We start from the raw sequence: 11,910 nt of genomic DNA on the forward strand, positions 1-11,910 counted from the left end.
GGTAACAGATGGGACGTTCGTGAAATAAGTAACTGTTAAATTAGTACACGATCTTTGGGTTTTCTAAATCACAATCATCCACCGAATACGTCCCGTTGGTCTTTTCACCTCTTCATTTCTGGCATGTCGGATCCATTTGTCTTCCTTGTCGTGCAAGTAATGTAGCCAGAGTAGGACTTTGACCGAGTATTGACGTTTGACAAAGTTCGTCGTTTGAGGGCAATTGACAGCCAGGGTGTTTTCGGGCATGAATCGTTTGCGGTACACTACTAAGGAATACGCTTTGGCAATGGTGCAGGCTTCTTTCAAAGGATCGATCCCTCCGTGCTCCATGAATAATTCTCGAAATTTTCCACACCAACGCCGTAAAATGTCTACGTCGGAACGACAATACTTTAACATTTCTTCCTGAAAGTCGAAGAGGGGTTCGGGGCGTGAGAGTGGTACCAAGAGTAGATAGCTTCTCGTTGTTCAGTGCGTTGTTGTTGGGGTCGTAGTAGTGAGCATCAGGCGAATCGGGTAGAACGGCGTGTTGAATGGCGTCGGTATTAAAAAAGATAATTAGCCTTTGGCCATTTCTGTCATTCTAAACGTTTTAGGCATTCGACTCCATGGCATGGCCAAGTAACTCATCGAATATATAAATCGCACTTGTCCCACTTGCGTGTAGATGAGTTTGGCTCCGACTTTAGGACGTTCGGTGCCTTGTTCAGTAATTGTCAATCCTATCTCGAGAAATTGTGAACCATCACCGTGGCATAGTTATGACAATCTCCGTAACGTTCGATGTCCTTTTGACTCCACGTCTCGTCGATATGGTATAAGATCAATTGGGCGAAATCTGTCGGCGTGTTTGGTCCCCGAAATTGTTTTTTCACGGGCTCCAGGAATCTTGCTATAGTGAGGGCAGTGACTGAAGATAGGTTCTTGGGTGCACTTCTAGCACGCTCGGTGAGCCACAAAGAAATTAGGAATGTGACTGCCAGTCTCTTGCATGCATTCGGAATCGAAAAAGATGAAATCCCCTTTCTTCTTGTGGTTATTTTCTTCCTGTTGGGGTTGGTATTATTGAATGTAGCATTCTTGTTCCAAGTCCACCATTTGGTGATAAATGTGTCATCGTTTCTTTCCTGAGCATACGTGTGCCTTGGGACTGTTGGTATGTATGTATTGTCCACAAGTATGGCACAATCGCAGCAGTTAACAAGCACATTTCTTCTGTGAACGTTGCGTCTTTAGATGTTGTTGGTAACAGGCAGGGCTGACAAAATTCTCTGACAAGCAGGGCAATGCACTCGTTCTTGTCCTTCGTCAAGACAGGGTTTAGAGGCCAAACTTCCCTCACATTTCGATCCACAATGCTTGTGTTACTCTCGATAGTTATAGCCATGGTCACAATTCTCATAGTAATAGCTGTATCCCATGAATCCGGTGATACTAGTAATGGCATCGAAATGTTCATCGTGATGATAGACGTGAATGTGTTTTCCATCTTTAAATGTTTCGCCTCGAAACAACAGAAGTCCGCGCACTTCTTGATGATGCACTTTCAACGTGTAGCTTGAAGCCGAGACGTCTTGCAATGTTTGGATTTCAGAAATGCCACAGGGTGTGTCTTTGGATAGCCCCGCTTGCTGTAACATGAGTTATGTTTCTCTTCGTTGTTTGGCTCGGTCAAATAGTTTTCCATGCACTTTTTCATTCTGTCGTGTCGTTCTTGTCGGCATACGTTCTTCCCACCACGATGCTTGGGCTAAACACATCTGGTGTTGAGGATTGTTAATTTGGACGAGGCTACGCTTGATGCTACGAAGGTTCTTGACAAATAACACCATTTTGCGTCCGGTCCCATTGGCAAGAGAAACATGGGTCATGAACAGTGTTCTTTTCCATCGGTGATGTAGAACTTGTCGTTGGATTGTTGCACGTGTTGAATCTTGTCGATTACTTCTGCTGGCTACGAAACTCGGTCCAAACAGGGGGCTTCAAACTGTTGTGATAAATGGAAAGCTTCAAGACATCGTCTTCTTTGCATTGGCATCGTCGATTCAGTGCGGTTAAAAAAATAAATCTCTCAGATCGGTGATGAACCCTTCTGCTTTCTCCAGCGGTAGGTCTGACTTGAAATCTTTAAACTTCACCGTGTACGTGTAGACCGTAGTTATAGATTTTCTAGAGGAGCGTTTATCCGTCTCTCCAATATGGTAATAATTTTCGGGTGATGCTGGTGGACTTTGATTTGGACTAGGCTCTCTCAGTCTGGTCTCAGACGTGGAAGGTGTTGGTTCAGGTTCACTCATGTCTTCAATTTGAGCGAACACTTCTTTTCGTGTGTGAGGCGATACGTCACGCCGCTTACTCTTACCTTCTTCTCTCTAACTGAAATTGTGCGATCGTTTCATCTCGATTGCTGATTCATATATGATTTAACCAAGTTCGTTCTCTCTATATATACCATCACTACCTCTTGTTGTGACAATGACGTGATATATTTCACAAGAACAAATGAAAGTCAAACAGATAGGAACCTCTGGCTGACTTATGCGAACGACAATGGTGTGTCCTAAACACCTCATGCATCTTGATGACCCTACGATTCAAACCCTGCCACGAAAGAAAAAAGTTGCAAGAAAAAAAAAACAGACAGTTGGTTTCATCAAGAAAACTAGAAACGGTACTATGCCGTTCGAACACGTACGTCTCTCTGTCACTTCTACTTTGTCGTTGACCACGATGTCTACCAACCCTGATTTAGCATTCGTGTTTCCTCATTTAATATATTTTTATTAAAAATATAATATATCCATTTTTAACAGAACTACCCATTTTCAACAGGAGTGACGACGTCTCCTGCTGCTCTTACCACTGTTGTTGCACCTACAAAGGTGATCTTTCCTAAGACCAAATTACGAGACATGGCAAGTAAGCTATGTAGTAGACTGGAACACACGAACTGTCAAACCCCCTATGTTCTTCCTCTTGTTGTGACAATGACTTGTGATACCTTACATTATCTAAAGTAGAAATGTTTACAAACCTTACAAGATTTAAGTGACTATAGTTTTTGACACTTGCACAGACACCCCACTTTATGAGTGTCACGAGAAAAAATATCTATCCAATTTTTGGCCATTTTCCAAACCATGCACACACTTGCAACGTGACCAGAAATGTGTACTTCTTTACTCGTGCATATCCCACAGACCCGTCCCAGCATATAGAGCTGATTAAGAACTTTAGGAATATCGCCTCATTTATTTAGAAATATCAAAGCTTTTATGTGTATTTTCCCATTTCCACACCTTATTAGTGTTTAAGTATTTTTCCCTAAAGACATAAACAAAGTTGAAAAAAGAATTTTGAATTGAGGTTTCTATGTGCTTATGCATTTTTTCAAGTTGTTGGTGCATGGCAGATTACATCCGCATACCTTCACAAAGTGAGAGACATTTCTACATAAGTTATTGCCTTTGTTAAATTAGGTTTTATTGGTTAGTCATCGTTAATCTTTAATTCTACTTTTTGTTGTTGATGCATTTCTTTTTATAGAAGATTTAATTTCTTTTTGTTGAAGATTTAAGGCTTTCTTTTGTTGAACGGGATTTATGTTGTTTAGTCTATGGCTGCGAAAGAAAAAAATATAGCAAACTGCTTAAGTTTGTTCAGAGTTTTTCTTTTCTTGCAATGCGTAAAGTATTAGCATTCGGCTTAGTTGTGTAAGGAGATGAGTCGTGTGTTATTGTGCATGGCGTGAAGCATTAGTATTCGGCTTCTAAAAGTTTAATAATCATTCACGCAAATGTAAAATAAAATTGTGTGGTCATAATGTGTGAGGAGAATTATTTTGAGTATTAACTAGTTTAAGAATCCTTCAGAAGACATCGACTGTCCTGAAGTCCTTGAAAATGAGAAAACATGCGGGGGGGAGGGGGGCTGGAATGAAAAATACTTACCATGCGGATCATTTCTATCAATATTTTGTACAAATTAATCCCTACCTAGAATAATTTGATTTCAACGGTTCTTGGACAATTTCTAGTCATGGATCAATTCCAACAGAAGGAAACGTTTAACGAAAATTCTTGGAGCTAATTTCAAGAAATCGGGAGCTCAATATTTGGTAGGTATAATACAGTCCATAATGTGACACCCTCTTCAGTTCACATTTGGACCCTACAGTTCACCATTAAAATGATTTTGTCATGTATTGTTATTTAACAGTTTGCACATATGGATATTTGTTTACTCGCAAAAGAGGAATTGACAGAGTTCGTTGAGAGCTATCGGAGAAATGGGACGGTTTTTACTGATACTGGCAGTATTAAACAATTTCAGTCGTTGGGCAGATTGTAACCAAACTTTGCGGTACATGAACCCAGCTTATAAATTTTGTGTTTCATCCTCTTTGACATCTTCTAGTTAGGAATTCGTTCGAACGGTAGCTAAACTTAAAACAAAATTCATCGGGCTGATTTCGGGAAATTGGGGCCTAGATAAATGGGGGTGGGGTGGGGTGCTGATACAACATATGCCATAGGATTATATCATATGTATAAACATGGACCATAACATACCCGCTTGAAAGAACTGAAATCAAGTTGGTGATTTGCTCCTTATTCTTCACTGAATAAGTAATAAGTAACCAGTTACCGATTTAGCCCTTTTCACATCCAATTGGCTACTTATTCTTTATTCCCGATTCAACAAGTAACTGGTTACCACCTACTTATAGCCGATTAACAGAAACGATTGCCTTGAAAAGTGTTCAGATTTTGATGTAGAATTTCTTTTAATCGGTATTACGTAAGTGGTAACCAATTACTTATTGAATCTGGGATAGGAATAAATAGCTAACTGAAAATTAATAAAGAATAAGTAGCCAACTGGATGTAAAAATGGTTACTTATTCCTTATAAAATCGGTAACTGGTTACTTATTCTTTATTCAGTAGGGAATAAAGACTACGAAATAAGTAACCAGCTTGATTTCAGTAAAAAAAATTCATAATAGATCTAAAGATGAAATTAAATAAATATAGGTCTACAATCTCACCCGCCCTTATCAGCATTACATTAGCGACAAGGACAAACTGGAAGAGCTTATGAAAGGTGTTTAATTGGGTGAGTGAGACAATCAAATAAATAGTCTAATGAAGAACCTAAATCAATGGAGATCTAACAAGACTGGTGTACAGTCATACCGATCCTTAGAGAATCTGCCACTTTCAGAAATGTAGAGCAAATGAAACGTTTTCTGCGGTTCTAATTATTTGTACAATGTGAAGCTATTCCATGGTTGTGTTTTATTCGGGTTCCAAAACACATGCTAAGGTCAATCATGTACTCCTTTGTTATTGATATTTCAAAAGGTCAACTACTTGTTTTGTTTAGTTTCAATCACTTTGTTGTACTCTCCCACGCATTGGTCAATACTTGATTTTCAAACGGGTGCTCATCCTTCTTGCGTAACTTTCTTGTTACCACTTGACGTTAACAATCTAGTACCTTAACGTCTCTCAATGAAGACAGAAGATACATATAATAATTTAAAATTGATGATTTTACTATCCATAGTAATACCTGGAAAGAGCATGAAATTGTATTTATGACAAATATAAAATCTGTGAGATTTTTTATATCGTCACAGTTATCTAGCTCAGATGTAATCATGTTCATTAAACTTTGAAAAGTACAAGGCGAACCTTTCATCGCAAACGGCTTCACTTTATATTGATAACGTCCATCTGGAGTTACGAATGCCGAAATTTCCTTTGCCCTTTAGGTCAGCGGAATTTGCCAGAATCCTTTCAAAAGGTCCAAGTTGGTGACATATTTTGCATTTTAAACTTTATAATTGTAGTAGTCACTGAGGTTTTGGCAACGGAAGTGAATATTTTTGTCAGACGATTAACTTTTCTCTATTCATTCAACATGCGGAAAGTATTATCTGGTTTCGGTACAAATATGCATGGTGAACTCCAATCACTTTTATTCGCTTCTATGGCATAATTCTCCAGCAAATGCTGTAATTCTTTTGTCAAACATTCCTGCTTTAGAGGGTTCCTCTGGTAAGGATACTGTTTCACAAATGCGGAATCTACAATTTCAGCGTAATATTCCTCAAAGAAATTGCCTCTGGGAATCTTCGAGACGCATACATTAAGTGAACAAGCATTGGTTGCTGCTGGCTTGGTCTTATGTATGGGACCGACACAGCCTATCATTATTCTGCTATATAGTTCGTCAAATGCAGGAAGAGGTTGCAGATGAGTCTTACGTAATGTCTGATTGGGTTTTCCTACCATTTGATAAGTGTAACAAGATATAATGTATTTACAAACATCCCGTTTAATTTTTGGAAAATATAAATGATTCAAGATCTTGTGATAAGTCTTATTGATCCCTAAATGATCAGCCAAAAGAGGTTTTATGGGCTAACCTAAGAATTACCTGTTTTTGCGACTTTGGAACTACAATTTGATAGTTCACTGACCACTTTTCACCAGTATGTACCTAAGGTGATCTTCATTATCTCATAAGGATCCCATTTTTAACAAGCAAAAAAAAAAAAACAGGTAATTGTGTGGCTTCGGTTTCTCAAAGAGCTATCTGAAACCAACAGGAGATCTTTTTCCTGTTCGACAACAAGTAATTGTCGTTTTTCATCCTGATTAGGATAAAGTGAATGAGTAGTTAAAAAGAGGATCACTGTGATCAATACCTTTTGATTGATCCAAAGGAGGAGCAAAAGTGATCTCACAAAGTCTGACCAATACATGTGACAGCTGAAAAATAATTTCCTGATCAAAATCATTCTCAAGAGCTTTGCTTGCCAAAATCTAGTAACTGCAAAAGCTGTGCATAAATTAGGGATTTCATTTTCAATAAGATCAACTTTCTGATCCAAAGAAGGCTGGTCAGTTACAGGTGGATTAACCACAACCTTATCTCCAGCCAGGTCATTGCTTATTTATAATTGAATACCCTCGATAGGTACAAACGACACTGTTCCGATATTCATGGGTCCTGAAACTAAGTCTGATGACAAATGTATACAATGTAGAGGACCATTAATAAAGCCGCACTCTACTCCCTGAATAAGAGCACTCACATTATAAGTGAACTTCTCAGAAAAAGGCAAAGTACCCGATAATAAAATACTCTGAGAAGCTCCGGTCTCCATTAAAATTTTAATAGGGTTAGGATTGTCCGAATCACCCATGAGTGATATAGAACTGTTCGACATGAATGGTTCTAAATTCTCCATAATAATATCAGACTGGGATTTGTTTGACCCAATAAATGTATTACTTTCAATACATGACCGTGACCTTAACTTTTTAGAAATAAAAGCTTTTAGCATAAGTCTGTCATGATTATTTTGCTTATTTTAAAATTTGTAGCAATCAGAAATAACGTCTCTTTTCTTCTTGCAATATGTGCATGTATGAAGAGATAAGGATTTCTGATCAATCTTATCAGCAACTTTATTCCTAAAACTTGCGCCAGTTGAAATTTGGAAATGCTCGTATTGGACTAAAATAGATTTTACCAGAATACTGCTGAGAAGAAGACTTACTGACGAAAGAAGCTTTATGATCTAATGAATACGAGCAGCATTTCCTAAAGTTGCGATCTTTTTGCTCATCAATGCAAGTCTTAACATCACTATGGACGCAGTTCCTTAACTCTTCAATTAATATAAGTTGTCTGATATTTTTGTAATTTTGATCAGCTTTCTTGGCCAGGCACCACCTATCAAATTATTGCTCTTTTTCTCCTGAATATTCGACATGGGTTATCTAGTTTTTATTCTTTTCTTTTTTTCTATAGTTCCTAGACTTGTTTGATATGCCTCACCAACCAACTCATAACCATTCAATATACATTCCTTAACCAGATCATAAATAGCACTTTGCTGTATTGACAGGGAATTGGCGATATCAAGAGCTTTGCCAAAATGTGCACATTCTATTAACAAAGTTAAATGCTCTCTTGGCCATTTCAAATTTTCAGCAATTATTTTTTAGCTTCTACATCTTATTCTTTAAAATAGAATACTAACCTAATATTCTTATTAATTTCAAAACTTAAATATGTTTGTAAGGTGGAGGAGTACTTCCATTTGCCAGCTCTAATTCCTTCAATCTAAATTAAAATTCAGTTTCTTTCTTTTCTATTCTCTTTGTATATATGTCTGTTCTTTTTCACACTGCATTTGCATTGCATTAACATATCTTCTCTCTCTCTCTCTCTCTCTCTCTGTGCAACTATTTTTGTGTCTCTCTTTCCTCTTTCTGCAACTGCATTTTCCTCCCTTTCGTCTTTATTTAATAGTATTTGTCTTTCTTCTTTCTGACGCTCAAGCTTTCTTTACTCAATTTCATTCTTGTATTTTCATTTCGATTCAATAGCTTTTAAATAAGAGCCAGATGGAACCTCATTAAACAAATCCGAACACCTTGATCCAAAACGTAATTTTCTACCAAATATTGGACCAAACTATTTTGTATTTCTTGCCTCGTTCAAGACGACTTCACCTCAGAAAGATCATATTTTCAGGCAAGCTGGAGCAATTCATCCTTTCTCAAGGACTCTAACCTTTTCTAGATAGGATTTAGAACTAAGTTCTCCACTTTAGACGACGTTATAACAGCTTATTGGTTTCACTATTGATTTCTCAACAATGTAAAATAATACCTGGAAGTTAGAAAATTCCGAGACAAATGAGATTAAACTTTTAAAACTAAAGTTTTCTAAAATATTTTATAAAAATTCGTATCCCAAAGAAAAACCTGCAATTTTCTATTACGACTCTATGGTCTAAAAATAAGTAATAGAAAAGAGTGAGAACCAGCATGTTTTGTAAAATTCAACCAATAATTTATTTCTTTATAATACAAAGTATAAAATGTAAAAATAACTTACGGTATTGCCAAATAAATCATAAATAATCTTAGAAAATGTAACGCAAGTCCTAATGACTAAAGTTCTGAATAACTTAAGCGATATTCCAAACTTAATCCAACGCTGGAGGTTTAGATGTACCTGTGGTGGTCTGTGTCAAAATGATGTGCCAACTTTTTTTTCTTAAATCACAATAATACAATCCAAGAATGTATCCGTATTTGAAATTTAACTTTAAATCCGAGTCTCTATTTCCATTTATTTTTTGGCACTTTGTATTTCCATACAAGAATAACTTGAATTAAATAATTTGAAAAAAAAAATTCTAGACCAAATGAAATGATGGACATAGCAATAACGCATCTGATTCTAATCAGATTTTACAGCACGAATTAACAATTTCTAGAACAATAAGATTATATAGTCCTCTTCTTGACCTCGGGTCACAGTTAACATTTTCTTTCTTCTTTTAAAACTATTACCTAATGGAAAATTTCATTCCGGAAGGTTCAGAATGCTTACTAGATAAAATCTTAGTCATAATTGGAAGGTCTTTTACTAAAAGCATAATATAAAATGTATTAAACAACAGGAAGACCCGGTGTTTTATGGGTACTTTCCAATATTCTGGACTTGAATTGAGAAAAACAAGTTTGCATAACCAAAATCAATGATTCAGGTCGGGTAGAAAATGAACTTGATTTTGGACAAGGTCAAGTCCAAAATTCAATTATTCCTATGATACAGCGAATTTTAAAAGAAAAGAAAATAATGCAAATCAAATATTCATAATAATTGATTAAAACAAACTTAGGTTACACGGAGAGGCAAAGACACCCTCCCCATCCCGTACACACACACACACACACACACACACAAGACAGCTTTCTATGATGCGAAGTTTACATCGTCTTTGGTCTTCCTTAGGATACAATAACGTTGGTACTAAAACCAAGTTACTACATCTTCATTGATTGTAATGGTCCCCCCTCCAGTTACTATTGTATCGAATCCATAATCATGCTGGTGAGAAACTTTAGGGCTGAATAGGTGGGGGGGGGGGTCAGAGTTTCTGCCACCCTCATCCCCAAAAAACGTACACACATACAAACGTACAGTCTCTTGTCACTTGGAATTTGACAATCGTTTTATTCGTGCGCATGTTCTATTGGGTATTATGCACACTCTGAATAAATAGACACGTGGACGTTTGCCTTCCTGCCCTTTCCTGGAAAGTCAGGGGGCTTTCTAAATTATGGAAACACCACCACTGCCACCCCAACATTTTACCTGATCTGGCCCTGAGTTTTATATGTCTCCTGTAACGTCAGAAGGAAAACGCTGAGTTTTTCTCCTGTTTAACTTTGCTGTTTATTGTTCGACAATGTTGTACAGTTCCTATATTTTGTGGTAACCTATAACTGACATCTGACAGTAATGGTAAGGTAATAACGATGCAGCGTCATAAATTCAAGATAAAAAAATAAAATAAAATAAACTTAGATTCATTAGGAAAAGCAATGAAATGCATATTAAAACCATAATGGAATAGTATAACCGCTTCAATATTTAACTCTCTGAGTATATTTGTAAACTTTTATTATGGTAAAATCTTGAACACGGAAACAAAATTAACCACTGAGTATATGTTTTATACAACAATAATTATATAAAGAGCTAAGCATATGCAGTGTTATTATTATTATTATTATTATTATTATTATTATTATTTCATTCAAACAATTAATGTCTGATATTATTGTCAATATGTTGAGGTATGTGGCAATTGTAAAAAAAACAACGGAGATTTTAAAACTAGCAAAGTATGCAATTAACAGCAAATAATCGAAAATTGTATAATTATTCTCGTGGAAATAAAATCATTTATTAAACTTGCAAATTTTATTGAAGTTACTTCACAAATGGATACAGTTCTTTCACGGAATATTACACCATGTTACCGAGAGAGAATTATGTAAGTTTTTTTTTTTTACGATTGTTTCAGTATCCTTTAAACACATTCATAATTGCATAGAATGACAAACTATCAAGGGACCCCGAGCGGCCGAGTGGTCTAAAGCGCTCCTCGTTACGGATCACTGCCATCTCACCTCTGTCTGCGGTGGTTCGAGTCTAAGATTCAGCCAGTGTGGGTATGTGAGAAAGCTTGCCAGTAGCTTCTCGTGGGTCGGTGGTTCTTTCTGGGGGTTTTCCCGGGTTCTTCCTCCACCATTAATACTGGCCGCCATGTTAAGCCTATCGTGTGCTGAAAAAATGGCGTTAAACCCGACAAAAACAAAAACAAACTATCATATGTAAGCTAACGTTGGTTATTTTAGTGACGTCATTCCCATAACGTTAAGTTTAAAAACTATCTCTGAATTTGCTTGATTTGATATATTCAAAACCAGTTAATCAAATATGCTAAGGTTATAACATTCCTAAGTATATTCTTCATCTAACTTGGAAACACCAGATTGAATAAATAATTCAAAATTGCAATAAAGATATTAATCTCTTAAGAAATGTTAAAGGGACAACCTGTGGATCAAATCAAGAAACCTTATTAATCATCTATAGATCACTTATAAGGTCGAAGCTAGATTATGGATGCCAAGTTTACAACTCAGCGAAACAAACATTACTGAACAAGGAAAGCAGTATCTGCTTGCACTGGCACGCCACCATCGACATTGGACGAAATTCAAGTCCTCACCGGTGAACTGCCATTAAGAATAAGAAGACAGGCAATGTTTCTCCGATACTCGAATCAATTAACAAAACACCCCGACTCGCGTGCTACAAAAGTAACCATTAGCAAATGGAACAATCCGTTTAGCCGCAAACAAATTCCTAACCCACCAGGTGGAAAAAAAATCCTAGAACTCAGGAAAAGCTGCCAACACTTGCTCTACAAGAATAGTACACTCACTCTCCTAACCCCGCCCCTTGGATAAGCCCTATCAACACTAGAGTCACCAATTACGGAAACAAACTGGAACAA

The sequence above is a fragment of the Sinohyriopsis cumingii genome, chromosome 12, assembly GCF_028554795.1.
Source record: "Sinohyriopsis cumingii isolate HCF-2022 chromosome 12, ASM2855479v2, whole genome shotgun sequence".
NCBI classification, from domain to species: Eukaryota; Metazoa; Mollusca; class Bivalvia; order Unionida; family Unionidae; genus Sinohyriopsis; species Sinohyriopsis cumingii.